Source organism: Vicugna pacos, chromosome 24 (assembly GCF_048564905.1).
Source record: "Vicugna pacos chromosome 24, VicPac4, whole genome shotgun sequence".
In the NCBI taxonomy this organism is placed as follows: Eukaryota; Metazoa; Chordata; class Mammalia; order Artiodactyla; family Camelidae; genus Vicugna; species Vicugna pacos.
The window spans coordinates 18,941,461-18,955,370 of record NC_133010.1 but is presented as its reverse complement, the minus strand read 5'-3'; the positions used below and the strand labels follow the sequence as shown (position 1 = coordinate 18,955,370).

The 13,910-nt window shown below is 45.9% G+C and overlaps 1 protein-coding gene across 1 annotated transcript in view; it reads left to right on the top strand.

Moving 5' to 3' along the window:
• The window catches only part of LAMA3 (laminin subunit alpha 3), a 200,880-nt gene that overhangs the window by 29,801 nt on the left and 157,169 nt on the right, over positions 1-13,910 (top strand). The gene's annotated exons all lie outside the window — the stretch shown is intronic.

The window sequence follows — 13,910 nt, the reverse complement described above, 5'->3', positions numbered from 1 at the left end:
ACAGAGAACCTGCTTTTACTAAGCTATTTCCTTTTAGAGCTGATTCAATATCTTTTCCCCCTTGAGTAAATACATCCTTTAATTATAAGGCCTCATTAGCTATTGTACTGTGTCATTCCCAAATATTTTTTTCTTTTGCCTCTAAATGTTTCTAGTGACAGTAGGATAACGATAGCTATCGTTGTGTTGATAGCTGAGAGTGGGTTCGTGTCTAAATATATAGGGATTCATCCTGAGCATCCACACCATGACTCATAGTGTCTCCCCAAGGCATTCTTTCAAAAGACCCCCGCCCACCCACGTTGTACCTCGTCCTAGCCGTTATTTTCACTCTTATTAAATAGCTGACTTTGGAGAACAATTGGAGCTTAATGAAGCCCGTTCTTTGTTGAAACGTCTTGCTCAGCGAATTATCTTAGAGAAGACAGACTTGCACAGATAGCTTGTACTTTGGCTCCCTTGAACATACTTATTTTGTGCCCCGAGCTGGTCTGTAACCACAGTGTGGAGAAGACACAGTCCACAGCAGGAGAGACAGGACCAGCTTTCTATGGAGATGGTCTGGCAGCCGTGGGCACAGTGTGATTTCAGGGTGGAGGGCAGGCTGTCCACCAACCCCGGGAATTCCTTTAGCTGAGGAGAAAGCTGCTGCATGGCTCAGGTTGCTGGGAGAGGTAATGCATTGACTTAAAACTCACTGGAGACCAGGTTTCAAGTGAAAGAACACTCTCTGCTCCTCAGCCAGCTCCCTGGCGGGTAGAGAGCAGGGCACAGGCTGGCCCTGAAGCAGGGCGGGCAGGGGTGGGCAGAGCCTCCCGTCACCAGGGATAAGCGGCACCGCGCTAGGGACACGCAGACCTGGAGACTGAGGCAGAACGTCCTCACAGCCAGGTGACTCTCTATATTCCCCCAGTTGCTGGCTTTCTTGAGCTTGGCACACACAAGGGGCCGGAAAATCAGGCTGTGCGGCAACTTCTGGCGCTGGCAGAACCACCCAGGGAGGAACGATTCCTTGAAGAAAGGACCTCACTCCCTTCTGGCCCTGGCCGGCCCTCTAGCTGCCTGAGACAGCAGCGTCGCTGATTGCAATGGAATGAGACTTGGAATCAGACGTGGGCTCGAGTCCTGGTCCTTTTACCTCCTTACCATGTGACCACGGACACAATCTGCGTCTTCTGCAAACTCCAGTTTCTCCATCTATGAAGTAGGGAGGATATTAATGCTAATACACTAGGGATATTGTAAAGGCCACTAAAACAGAAGTATTAGTACCGGGCACGTCCTAAATCCTCCTCCTCCTCGCCCTTACTATTACTGTAATGGTTCTACCTGACAAGTCTTTCTTGCAGCTGCCACCTTCCCCTCCTTTTCTTGCGACCCCAGCCATCTGCTCAATTTTCCTGTTTCTTGACCCTGCATTTCCTCCAGCTCAGGGCGCTAATCCCAGTCCCTCAGGCTGTGGGGCTAAGTCACAGCCCAGGGGACAAAGCAGAGGGGCCTGGGTTTCTGGCTCAGTGGCCGAGCTGGGCTGGCCTTGAGCTATACTGGGGCCGCACTGCCACTCGGCCCCTACACCACACCGTAGCAGGGGGGACCTCTCCACCCCTCCTCTCCTCCCCCAGCATTTATGACAGGACCCCTCCCTGTATATTCATGTAGGATTCTGGGATTTCACATGCTTCCTGGGGAGTCAAATGCATGAATACAGAATCATTGTGCTCCCTGACAAGTGTAACCACCATGGAGGGAGGTGTGACCTCTGCTTCGGGTGTTTTGGGAAGACTTTGCAAGGCGGCAGCCTTTCCATTCATCTTTCAAAGATGAACAGGAGTTTGTTGGGCCAACATGGGGCCTTGGTCATAGTGTGACCAACTGTCCCACTTTGCCTGAGACTAAGGAAGGAGGATTTTCATTACTAAAACCGGGCCAGTCCCAGGCAAACCAGAATGTTTGTCACCCCTACTAGTCCATCATGACGATCTCTCTGCATCTTAAGGGACTTGTTCTCTTTTACCAGTTATCTGAGAGCCTGTAGGTAACTGTGGCTGGGACCCTGATATCAGTTCTAGAACACAGGGCGACTTCCTGCCTGGAGCAGCTCTGGCGCTCAGAGTCTCCATCCTTTTGTCCTCCTCCTTGTCCTGGGACCCGTCTTGATTACCTGCTTCACCTGTACCGGGCTGTGTTTAAGTCAGTGTTTCTCAAAGCTGGTCCTTGAATCCCTATGCTAAGAAAAGGGACCCAAGCTTGGGGCTTACTGCCATCTTGAAATTCTTAATAATGTTACATTTGAATCTGTGTTTTGTAAGTGAAGTCCAATGGGACCTTGGGGCATGTGCTACCTCTCAGACAGGTTCTCGACCAGCTGCTCCCCAGTGGATGACGCGTCCATTCCGCCGAATCCTTCTCCTTCCTGTCCCCACCCTGCCCCGCTCTGGCTGGGGTCTGGGAGGATTGGCTGCATGCACACTGTGCAGAGGAGGAGGAGCAGGGCAGCGCCTTCTCCATCTCAAGCTGGCAGAATGATGGGTGACTTGACAGGGGCAAGCCTCTCGCCCATCCGCATCCAGGTATGAAGCGTATCCCAGGGTGGAGGTTCCAATCCCTTGGGCGCCTTCCATCTGTGTGAGTTGGGCGGTGGGCCTGTGGGAAGGGGATCTTGACTTTCTTGCTCTTGGCCAGGGCACGTTGTGTCCCCAGCAGCCATCGGGAGGGGATCCTGGTGTGCGCATGGCCAGTGATGGAGGGGGATCCCCGTGAGGGTCTGCGTTCACCCTTGCCCAAGGGAGTGCAAAATTAAATAGCAAATAAATGCTACCATGATAGGTCAAGAGAGACTTGAAAGCAGTTAGAGAATCACACTGATTAGAATGGAGCCTAATGGCATCCTTAGTTGTAGAGCAGAAGGCAGGTGCACAGAGCTTCTTACATTGATTTTTCTGGAATGGGGGAGAAAAAAGCAAGGATTTCCTTTTAGAACTCCCTGAACAGATACTTCCATTCTGTTGGTGAGAAAGCCCTCACATGTCCACTCTCAGGCCTTTGCTCCCTCCCTCCTGCACCAGAAGTTTCAAGACGTGACCAGTCGTAGGCTTGGCTTATGGAAAAGTCTTGCCATCCTGAAAGGAACATCAAGAAAGGAAGAAGCTGGAGTTTATGAGGACAGGGGGATACAAGGCAGGCACAGGATCAACCCATCCAAGTGGGTCTTTTCAAGCTTGACAAGCTTTCCCAAATTTGGGGTGGATTTGTTCCCTGAGAACCATCAGTTGAATTGCAGTTCAGGTGGAAGTGGTCCTCTGTCTTTGCAAGTCAGGCAGTTAATGGACCTGCACGTCTTAGCCAGGACTAATGAGCTGGAGAAAAACCCCTCTCAATCGCTGGCTGCCCAAACCACAAGGAGACCATTCCTCCGGGAAGCCTGCACCCGCGGGTGTTTGCGTTTGAGTCACCCCTGCTCCCTGACCAGAAGGAGACTCCTGCTGCCCGGAACCAGGATGCAAGGAGCTCATGATCGTCTCTAATGGTTCCTTGAGATTTTTGCCACGTTGCTTGACCAGAACAGGTGGCCACGTATATTTTGTGATTATCAAAGGCTGATGTTCCATTTAGTTTTGTGTTGTTTATCTCCTTGGGAAGCAGTTGTTGGAGAACTTTAGAGACATGGTCCACACTTCAAGGAGGTGAGTTAATCATACCTCTGAGCTCACAGCATGATGTGGACTACGCCTCTCTCTTGCTTTATTTTTCTATTTTCCCACCCCCTTCACAAGAACCTGCTCTGGCATCTTTGCTACTTAATCTGAAACACAGTGTTGCTCTTAAGAAGTGCCCACTTCCACGGACAAGGCCCTTGCATGTGTGGGCTCTGTGCCAAGTGGTCTCCAGGCATCGGTTCTTTAACCCCTCACACCAGCCCTCTGTGGTGCTTGGTCACCGACGTTTCTGTCCGGGTAGAGTGGGTCCACTTGGGTGGTGCTGCTGGCCTCTTTCTGTCCCCGCTTCTGGATGGTGAGTGTGGAATCAGGAGCTGGTCGAGCACGGCTCTGCCCCGTCCCTTGAGAGCAGGCATCCTCTCAGACTCACAGAGGCCACCCACCCCGGGACATCGCACCTGCCGGGCGCAGTCCACAGACACCACCTGAGTCCTCCAATGTCTGCTTCATCAGAAATAAAAACGATACTTTGTCCTCCTTACCCTTGTTCCTTTGTCTTCTCAGTTGGTTCTGAACCAGATAGGGAAGAGGGGTGCTTTTTATTGGTCTCTTTCAAAAACTCCAATGTTAAGTACTAATATTATTCCTTTTTACAGATGAGGCACCAAGGCACAAAAGGATGCAGGGCATTGCCCAGAGTGCATAGCTTGGAACCTGGAGCCAGACGTTCTGGCCCAGGTCCTGCTTTCTCAACCACTACAATACACTGCCTGTAAAAAGTGAAGTGTTGTTTTATGTGGTTATATGTGTGTGTATCTGTGTATGAATGTGAATGTATAAGTATATTATAATACATATAACGTGTTCATACAAATGTGCTGTAACATCTTCCATATTCACGTGCTCCATGTTATGAAGGTTCATTGATACTGTGTGTATATCGATTTCCTTGCTTCTCACCTCTGCAAGGTTGGTATTTGTGTGGTCATTAGTGAGGTTGTCTTTCACATTGTGAATTTATTTAATGGAATTATTGCCTGGGGGGAAGTCATATATAGGTATAAATGAGATGTGTGCCAAAAGTTACATCAGATATTTAGAACTCATTTTGCATCTTTTTCCTAGAATAACATTATAAATAAGAAGCTCTAAGCTATGCCTGAAAACCCATTTAGTCCCTTGTGTAGTTAATATTCCACATTTAATAGCTGTCATATTCCACATTTACAGGATGGATGCTATAAACATTTGGTACAATCCTCCCCACTCTGTGTAGCTTTGGGCGTAGGGGGAGGAAAGGGGCCTGGATTGGAGCAAGGCTTAAGGAAGGAAGACGGGGGAGGATGAGAGTGGGGGAGGGGCACAAGTGGGTCCTTGGGAAGTGAGTGGGGGCGGGCTGTTGTGTGGATGAGGAACTTTGGGGCTCCATCCATCCTCCAACTCCAGACTGTCTTTTCCAGAAGGCCTCGCCTCTCACCCCCCTCAGCCCTCTTTAGATCCAGACACCATTCCTGGCGAGGTGGCCCGATTGCTCTTAGTGGGATGTTTCCTGCTGGCGTGGAAGGTGTTCTTCCCTTGTCAGTCCCCATCTCCGCCAGCGGGCAGAGCGGGCATAAGCTGCATCCCTGCCCGCCAGGCATGCCTGGAGCTGATTAGCTGGGGTGCTGGGCCCAGTCTCTCTGTTTAACCTGCCTGCGGTGGTGGATCTGTCTGGCTGCCCTGACCACCTCCAGGCTGGTGTTCCACTTGTCGCCCCCCTGGGGCAGGCTTGAGTCCCTGTCCTTGTTCCTAACAGTGTCCTACCCAGAGCTGGATTTCAGGAAATTGAGGCTCAAAATTCGGCTCACTCACCTAAGATCACTTGAGTCCCTGCCCATGCTGAGCCAGGCACAGAACCCACCCAGGTCTCCTGATGTCCGTCAGCCTGGAGCCCAACTGCTCTCCGCTGTCCAGCCACCACACCTCACCCCATCCGCTCTGACCCTTCACCGCCGGCCTCCCCATTCCCTGTGGCATCGCCCTAACATGTATTTGCCCTGCTGTGAAGGCCTGCTGGGGTCATGTGGGAGTCAGAGCATTTACGTGGGAGCGTTTGGGACCCAGGAGGCCATCCCATGTCCAGATCTGAGAGTTCAGCTGGGGATGCATCTGTTCATCCCAGTGACAGTGACTTTGAGTGTCCCATTTCATGTGAAATAAGGGCAGTCATTAGGGTTTTGGCCTCATTAGGGTTCTGGTCAACTGCCAGCATCGCCCTGACCGGGGCCTGCAGCTGTATGTGGCCCGAGTCCTCCTGCTGCAGTTTGTGAGTTTGCAGGATCATCCAGCTCACATTCCACATTCACAGGCTGTGTGCACTCGAGCCGTGAGTATTTACTGAATTACTGCTGTGATGGGTGTTTTAATCCAGGAAGCATGAAACACATACAACTCACCAGAGGCAATGAGGGCTGCGTTGAGACCTGCAGGTTCCACAGGCACCGGCAGGCTCCCGGGGGCAGGGTTAGGCTTTAGCTGGGTCGAATTGAGTTGAGGTAGATGCATGGTGTCTCAAGTGGAGATCAGTTGGACTGTCAGGTCTGAAGTTTATGTCAGAAGCCTGGGCTTGAGACGTAAATCAGAGCCAGTGGTGCAAGATGGAAACAGCGTGGCGTGACATGAGGAAAGGCTGAGCGCTGAACTCGGGGTGATCTGGAAGAGATGTGGGAGTGAGAGGTGAGGAAGGGGGACTGGCCGGTGCCCCACCCTTTGCGGAAGTGTGGCTGCATCTGGGAGAAGGAGGTGGGTGGAGCTAGAGGAGGGTTTGGATGGAGGAAGAGGAATTTTCTCATCTTTCGGATGGAAGAGAGATTTAAAAGCTGATGACTGGAGGGTATTATGCTTAGTGAAATAAGTCAGAGGGAGAAAGACAAATACTACATGTTTTTACTAATAGACTCTGAAAAAATGAAACAAATGAACGAATAGAACAGAACAGAAACAGATTCACAGATACAGAGAACCAACTAGCGGTTACTACAGGGGAGAGGCTGGGGGGAGGGACACATAGGGAAAGGGGATTAAGAGGACAAACCACTGGGTATAAAATAAGTAGGGCAGAAAGATGTAATGTGCAGCACAGGGAATATAGCCAGTGTTTTACAATGACTTTATATGCAGTGTGATCTTTGAAAATTTTGAATCACTATGTTGTACACCCAAAACTAATATAATACTGTAAGTCAACTGTACTGTAATTGAAAACTAAATGAATACATAAAATAAAAGCTGATGGGAAGGATCCAACTGAAGGCAGGAGGGAATGGACCCGGAGCGCGGAGGGAGGAGGCTTGTGTTCCATTGGTCCAGAGGGAAGGTGGGGGGATGTGCAGATGCGAATGCCGCGTGGATTTGGGAGGAGAAGGCAGGGGATTCCTTTTTGATGGTTCTAATTTTACCAGTGAAAGAGAAAAAGTTATCTTCAAGGGTGGAAGGAGAGGACGTGGGGTAGTGGGTGAGGGTTTGAGGATCATGGAGAATCAGGCTCAGAAAATGGGCAGAAGCCAGGGAGGCTGCACAGTCAGAAGCACAGGTCCCTCTGTGAGGATGCAGCTGTGTCTGGACACTGGTTGCTGCAGCTGGTGCTGACACACGGCCAGCCCGGAGCCCGGACTCTGGGCTCAGGACGCGCCTGCTGGGTCAGCCACTGTCCCCAGAAGCCAGATGGGGCTGCCGTATTCTGTGTCCCTGCCTTTTTATATCACTTGCTCTAGATGTAAAATCTCTGAAGGGGACATCCGATTTGCTGAGTCCAGATCAGGCATCCATACTGCCTGCCTTATCTGCCGGGGGAGCCGGAAAAACTGGCATTTTCAGCTTCTAAAATCAGAGGTGCTTTCTACCCCCAGCAAGATTCATATGTTGGGAATGGCATTAGGAACCTCAGAAATCCAACAAACAAAAGACGAACACCTCTAACAGGGCCCTTTCTCCAGCCATATTCTGATGGCAGGTCCAAACTCCCACCTGGAACGGGCGTGCTCTTTCTCCAGACGCATGGTCTCTCGCCTTATTTGGGTTTGTTATTGTGACAACCAATAAAATCCCCCAGACAGTGACACCACCCCCTTTGAGAACTACCACACTAGGGGATTTTGTGTTCAGAAAGTAAAGACAGCTTTTGGCCAAAGGACAGGTTCTAAGATGAGTATTCACTTTATAGCCCAGCTGATTTGAAATGACACTTTAGGTTAAAGCTTATTCCAAAAAAAAAAAAGAGAGAGAGAGAGAGGATATGGTGACTAATAAAAAGGAGTATGCCGAGTCAATTTAAGTGACCGGCATTGTGCACAGCTGTTGTCAAAAGGGTCCCCCAAGTGCCCTGTCATTAGTAAGAGCCTTGGAAACACAGCCAAAAGGATAATTTTAGCCTTAGGTAAAACTCTGACTTAGCCATGGATGCTAAATCTTAAGAAAGATGTAACAGAGGGAGAAAGAAGCAGATATGACAACTAAGTAGGGAAGGACCATTATGGGTGCAGACCAAAAAGGATAGTACCCTCTAAGGAGAAAGATGTTGGCCAAGGAGGAGATGGGAACATTATGGAGGGTGTGGACTTATTTATGAAAAATGATGATAACATCATTTAAAATATGATTTAGGATAAATCCTCAACATTGAGAAATATTTTGTTGAATTTTATCTTGGTGCAAGTCACTTGTAGAAATCAATGATTTTTTAGGAGTTAAGTTAAAAAAATTTAGATAACATGGTTGCTAGTTACTAAAGTTGAGTTAGTTAAATCTCTTTGCCTTGGAAGAACATGATTAGAATTTCCCTTGTCCTGTATCACTTGTCAGACAAATTCTTAGGCTATTTATTAGTTCAGTGAGTGAACTAAATGTCATGCCCAATTTTATTATAAATTATCAAAGAAAGCGTGAATGAGGAAAAGTGAGTTTTACAAGGAGAACTTGGTCCTGGACAAAAAAAATATTCCCTAACAGTAGAGGGTAGCTGTAGAGAGTTGGTTAAAATACTAGACTTAATTGTGAAATTGAGCTCAGAGTTCTTAGACTCCAATGGGCTTCAGCTTATTTAAAGTCACCACCAAATCTATTTGTAAATTGTTAGTTGTAGGTAAATGCTCTTGAGTAAAGAATGTGAGTTTCAAGTTCTGCCCTTTGAGTCTACCGAGGGAACAAGGACTGAGAACCATGCTATGTGTCTTAAGAGTCACTTGTTTTCCTTCAGAGTTAAGAATTTATCAGTCATAAAATACAGATGCAAATGATTCATCTTTTCCCCATCTTTTGATTTTTTTTCTTGAACTCTTCCACCAAAAAAAAAAAAAAAATAATGGGCTTGTCATTTTCCAAGTTATTGGAGTGATCTGAATCTTTAGACTCTATTTTGGTTCAGGGTTTTTATCTGTCAGGCTACTGTAGTTATCTTTAATGAGCAAGAGAGATACTTTAATTCTCTTTTCCTTTCCAGTTCCTACCATAATCTTTGCCTCCTGCTGGCTTGAATATTAATTCCGTAAAAAGCACCTAGGGAGATGTGGGGCTGGTATTTAAATTCTGGGCAGGCTGTCATGAGGGAAAATGGTGGAAATCTGTGCTACTCCAAAGGGTGGGAGGAGGACTTACGAGAAAAAGTTTTTGTCAGAAACATATAATGGCCAGAACTTGTCAGCAGTGCGGTGGCTTCCTCTCAAAAGGAGATTCTAGGATTAAGGTTCCTACCCTGGGTGAGAGGTTGACCCGTAAGTTTCTGGAATGATCTACTCCCCCCCCAAAGGTGAATGGGTGCTTTTGGGGAACAATAGGAGCTGTTGAGGGACACAGGGACTTTCCTTCCAAGCACATTTTTTTTTTTTGAAGGCGGCTTAGGTAATTAGGTTTATTTATTTATTTTAATGGTGGTAGTGGGGATCAAACCCAGGACCTTGTGCATGCTAAGCATGTGCTCTACCCTGAGCTATACCATCCCCACCCAAACACATTTTTTTTGATGGTGCCAGGGTCTGGGTTTTATAGCACAGGGTGATGATAAAGCCACGAGAAAGTGCTCTTACCGAGCCATTGGCCAACGTGCTGCTCTTGGGACCAGGATTAAAAAGGATCTGTTTTCTGGCCGGCTGAGTTGTTTTTTCATCACTGGTCTTGATTGTTTAATGAGGATTGTACTTCATTTTGTGAGAAGTTTTCAGACAAGGTTACTAAGATTAAGTTCAGTTTCACTTGATCTCTATTTTTCCTTCTCAATTAAAAAGTTTCTATAAAATTAGCTCATTAAATAAGTTTTTCAAATGGGCATCGGCCACAAAGGGAATTTAATTGTTTGGTTCTGTATTTTGGAACTATTTTCATAACTTTTGTTTGTACTTTTACATGGAGAGTGGGAATGTTTATAATTTAGTTAATAAAAATGTTTCAAAATGTTTGTCTGTGATTTACTTATTAATGACAAAGATAAGAAGATGACTTTATAATGAGGAAATCTTGTGGACATCTTCTTAAGCAAGTGATCAAACGGCATCACCAATAATGGGACAGCCTGGCACCCCACGCTCCCTGCCATGATGCCATGAGAAGGGCATGTCTCCAGGAAGTAATCCTGCCAGATTGTTTACCTTGAATCAGATCATGAGAAAACCATCAGATAGATTCAGACAGGGGACATTCTGTGGTACAAAGATGTCCATGTCACGAAAGACAAAAATCGTGAGAGGACTGCTCCATATTAAAGGAGACAAGAGACTTGGCAAGTAGATGCTATCTATAAGCCTTGGTTGCATCCTGGATTGGAAAAATACAATGGCTTTATTAGGAGAATTAGGGAAATTCAAATATGAACAGTGTGTTATCTAAGATTTTTGTGTAAAGGGTTACATTTCTTAGGCATCAAAACGTTGAGTTTATAGAGGGAGATACATGCTGAAATATTTAGGGCTGAAGCACAATGATGTCTCACACTTACTTTCACAGATTAATAAAAAAGGCATATGTGAGTGTGTAGCCAGACAGAGAGCATGAGAGGAAAAGTACAAACGTGGCAAAATGTTAACATTTGGTGAATCTAAGTGAAAAGTTTAGGGTAATCATTGTATACTGTTCTTTGAGCTTTCCTGTAGGTTTGAAAATTATACAAAATTAAAAAGTTGGAAGAAGCAAATCAGGAAATGCTGCATTGTTTTTCAAATTCTAAAGCTATGGTAATAGTTTTATTTTACATTATAAACTTAGACTTTTTGGTGGAGAGTGTGCCGTTTAGTTGAGTGAGACGCTAATTTTGGATGTGACTTTAAATACATTTGCATAATATTTTGCAATATCACATGTCCCATTTGTTGACTTCATTTCAATTCAACAGCATTTATTAAGCACCTACTCTGAGGATGCAGGAGTCATTAAGACACAAAGATGTCAGTCTAGTGGGAATGACAGATAGGAACAAACATTACCACAGAGCATAGTAAGTGTTCTTTTAGATGGAGAACGTAAACTTTACATGAAGTAGATATTATTATCTTTCATCTGTGCACTTAAACATCTTTTATGATTGTTTTATGTTATTATTTTATGGACAAGGAAATGGAAAAGTCTCAGAGTGCTTCAGTGATGTGCTTGAAGTCACATGGCTAGTGGGTCACAGAGCAAAGATCTGCTTCAGGCAGTTGGTGCTCCTGTTCCCTCAGCTGTGCACCTCCAAGCTCGGGCACCAGACGGGGACACTTGGGGGTTCCTCTCTGTCTCTGTGCTCGCCCCCTGGTGCTCGCCCACGAGCTCAGTGGTAGGAACCACCCTGTCTCAGCTACTCCCCTTGAAGGCTTTGGAAGTCAAAGTGCCTAACGCTGCACCTTTTATGATTATTATCTGATTCGTTAAAACATTACTTAAAAGCTACTTTGTCCCTCCTCCTAAAAGGTCATCAGCAAAGTGCAAGCCATCTTCACTTGTGTCAGAAGCACGTGGAGAGAGGATGGGGACTCAGTCCTTCTCGGTCACTTTTCCCCCCTTATCTTAACTCCCAAATGTTATTTTTCCGAAAATACACAACTCAACCTTTGCTTTTCTGCTCCTGGTGACTCCATGGCCTGGCGTTTTCTGGTTTCACAAAGGGCCGTCGTTTACATCAGTGAGTCTCAAGTGTCACTCGTTCGTGCTTTGAAGTATTTTGAATGATCGAAGGGCAAACATAAAGTAGCTGATCATAGAGGTTTAAGAGAAGGAGCCATTTAGAAGCCCTATCAGTTAAAATCGTCAAGTAGAAGAGAATAAATCCACACCTGTTGGTTTAACACACAGGAACCCAGTTTGGAGGCCACTCTCTCCGGCTCCCAGTGCTGTTTTGAATCTGTACGTCTTGGGGGGGTTTGCTGCAGAGCCGGAGTGCTTGGCCAGAACCCACTGCAAGTTGCACCTTGGTAGTGGGGACAGAGAAAGCACAGAGCCCTTTAGTGCAAATGGACCCAGAAAGAGCGAAATGCAGCCTCCTGGGAGTCAGGCCACGTAAACATGTGCTGAGGAACCAAGTTCCTAAGTTCTTAAGACAGACGTGGGATGGGAGTATTTTGGAGTGGAAAGTCCTCTTCATAGGTACTGGAAGATGAGTTGGTGGAATCCGGGGACCTATTAGGTCCAGGTGGCAGGCTCAAGTAACAAGCAGCGGGACACACCGCGGCATGTCTCCCCCTGCAGCTCAGGTGGGATTTTGTGTGTGTGTGTGTATATATATATATATATAGTTTTAATTGAAATATAGTCAGTTTACAATGTTGTGTCGATTTCTGGTGTACAGCACTATGCTTCAGTCATATATGAACATACATATATTCATTTTCATATTCTTTTTCACCAGAAGTTACTACAAGGTATTGAATATAGCTCCCTGTGCTGTACAGTATGAACTTGTTTACCTATTTTATATGCCTTAGTATCTGTAAATCTCGAACTCCCAATTTATCCCTTCCCACCCCCTGATGTGGGATGTTTAACTACTATGCTGCTTTAAAGGGATCAGACGTGATCTCAGAACAGGATGAAGGGAAACAGAGAAGTTTCCTCTGAGCCAACAAGGCTGTTTCATTTATGAGGATTTGCTGTAGCAGAAAGTGCATCTCTAGAAACCAGTGCACTCAGATAACCACTGAGATGTATTATCGCATAGGCCCCCGCCTCCAGGCTCCCTATAGTGGAATCTTAGCATGTTTGGAACTTCTTTGACAGTTATTTCTCCCAGGATGAAACAGTTCAAATGTTAAGGATCTATTAGGCTCTGCGGCAAAGCTAATGGCCAATGAGGAGAGGATACAAAGTTCTGGATTTTCACACCTGCAAGATATGGGCACATGATTTCACCTCTCACACTTTCCTCATGTGTAAAGCAGGGTTAATAAAATCCTACTTTTATTGTGAGAATGTTTGTGAGGTGCTTAACATAGTACCTGGAACAGAGTAACCCTTAGATCACACACTACTAAATAAATAGGGTTTTTTGGGGGGGAGGGATTTTGATGGAAGAGGTTAAGAATGCTTTGAATAATTCCTGTATCCAAAATGTTTCATTTATGTTCTCTTATTCCTATATCTAAAAGAAGTCTTATTTTCTTGTGGTTTAAGAGAGAGATGCAGTTTTAATGGAAATATATTTGTGCTGATTTTCCATACTGGGAGTTCGTGGATTTCCTATGAATTCCTTCACTAGATAATAATGGTACTTGTCTTCTGGAAATTATTTCTCCTACCTTTAGGCATGGCTTTATGGTTTTCAGAGTACCTTACAATTCCTGATTAGTTTTTCTCAATGAGGTTGGATAATTTTTTCCAAGGATGGGTAGACAGTTTAGGAGCATTAATCTGAACCCAGGGAAGCAGATTTTTCAAGATCAGAGAGCAAGTATTTGAGCCAGAACTGGTTGACCTTAGGGTTTTCAGTAACTGGTGTGATGGAGAATTAAGCAAAGGAGCTTCTTAGAACAAAGGATAATCTGTGTGACCAAGAGCAGTGGTTCTCAAAGTGGGGTTGAGAACCCCCGGGGATCCCAAGACCCTTTAGGAGGTCCACAAGCTGTGAGGTCTTTCTTTTTCCCATTACAGATCTACGTGAGGCCAGATTTTCTTCAAATACTTTAAGCAAAAAACAAAATATCACAATAATTTGAAGAGGCAGCTATGAGAATCCAGCTGTCTTCTATGAAGGCACACATATCTTTGCATTGTCCTGGCTGTGGGCCAAAAGTGATGAGGATGAACAAGGAAATCAGTGAG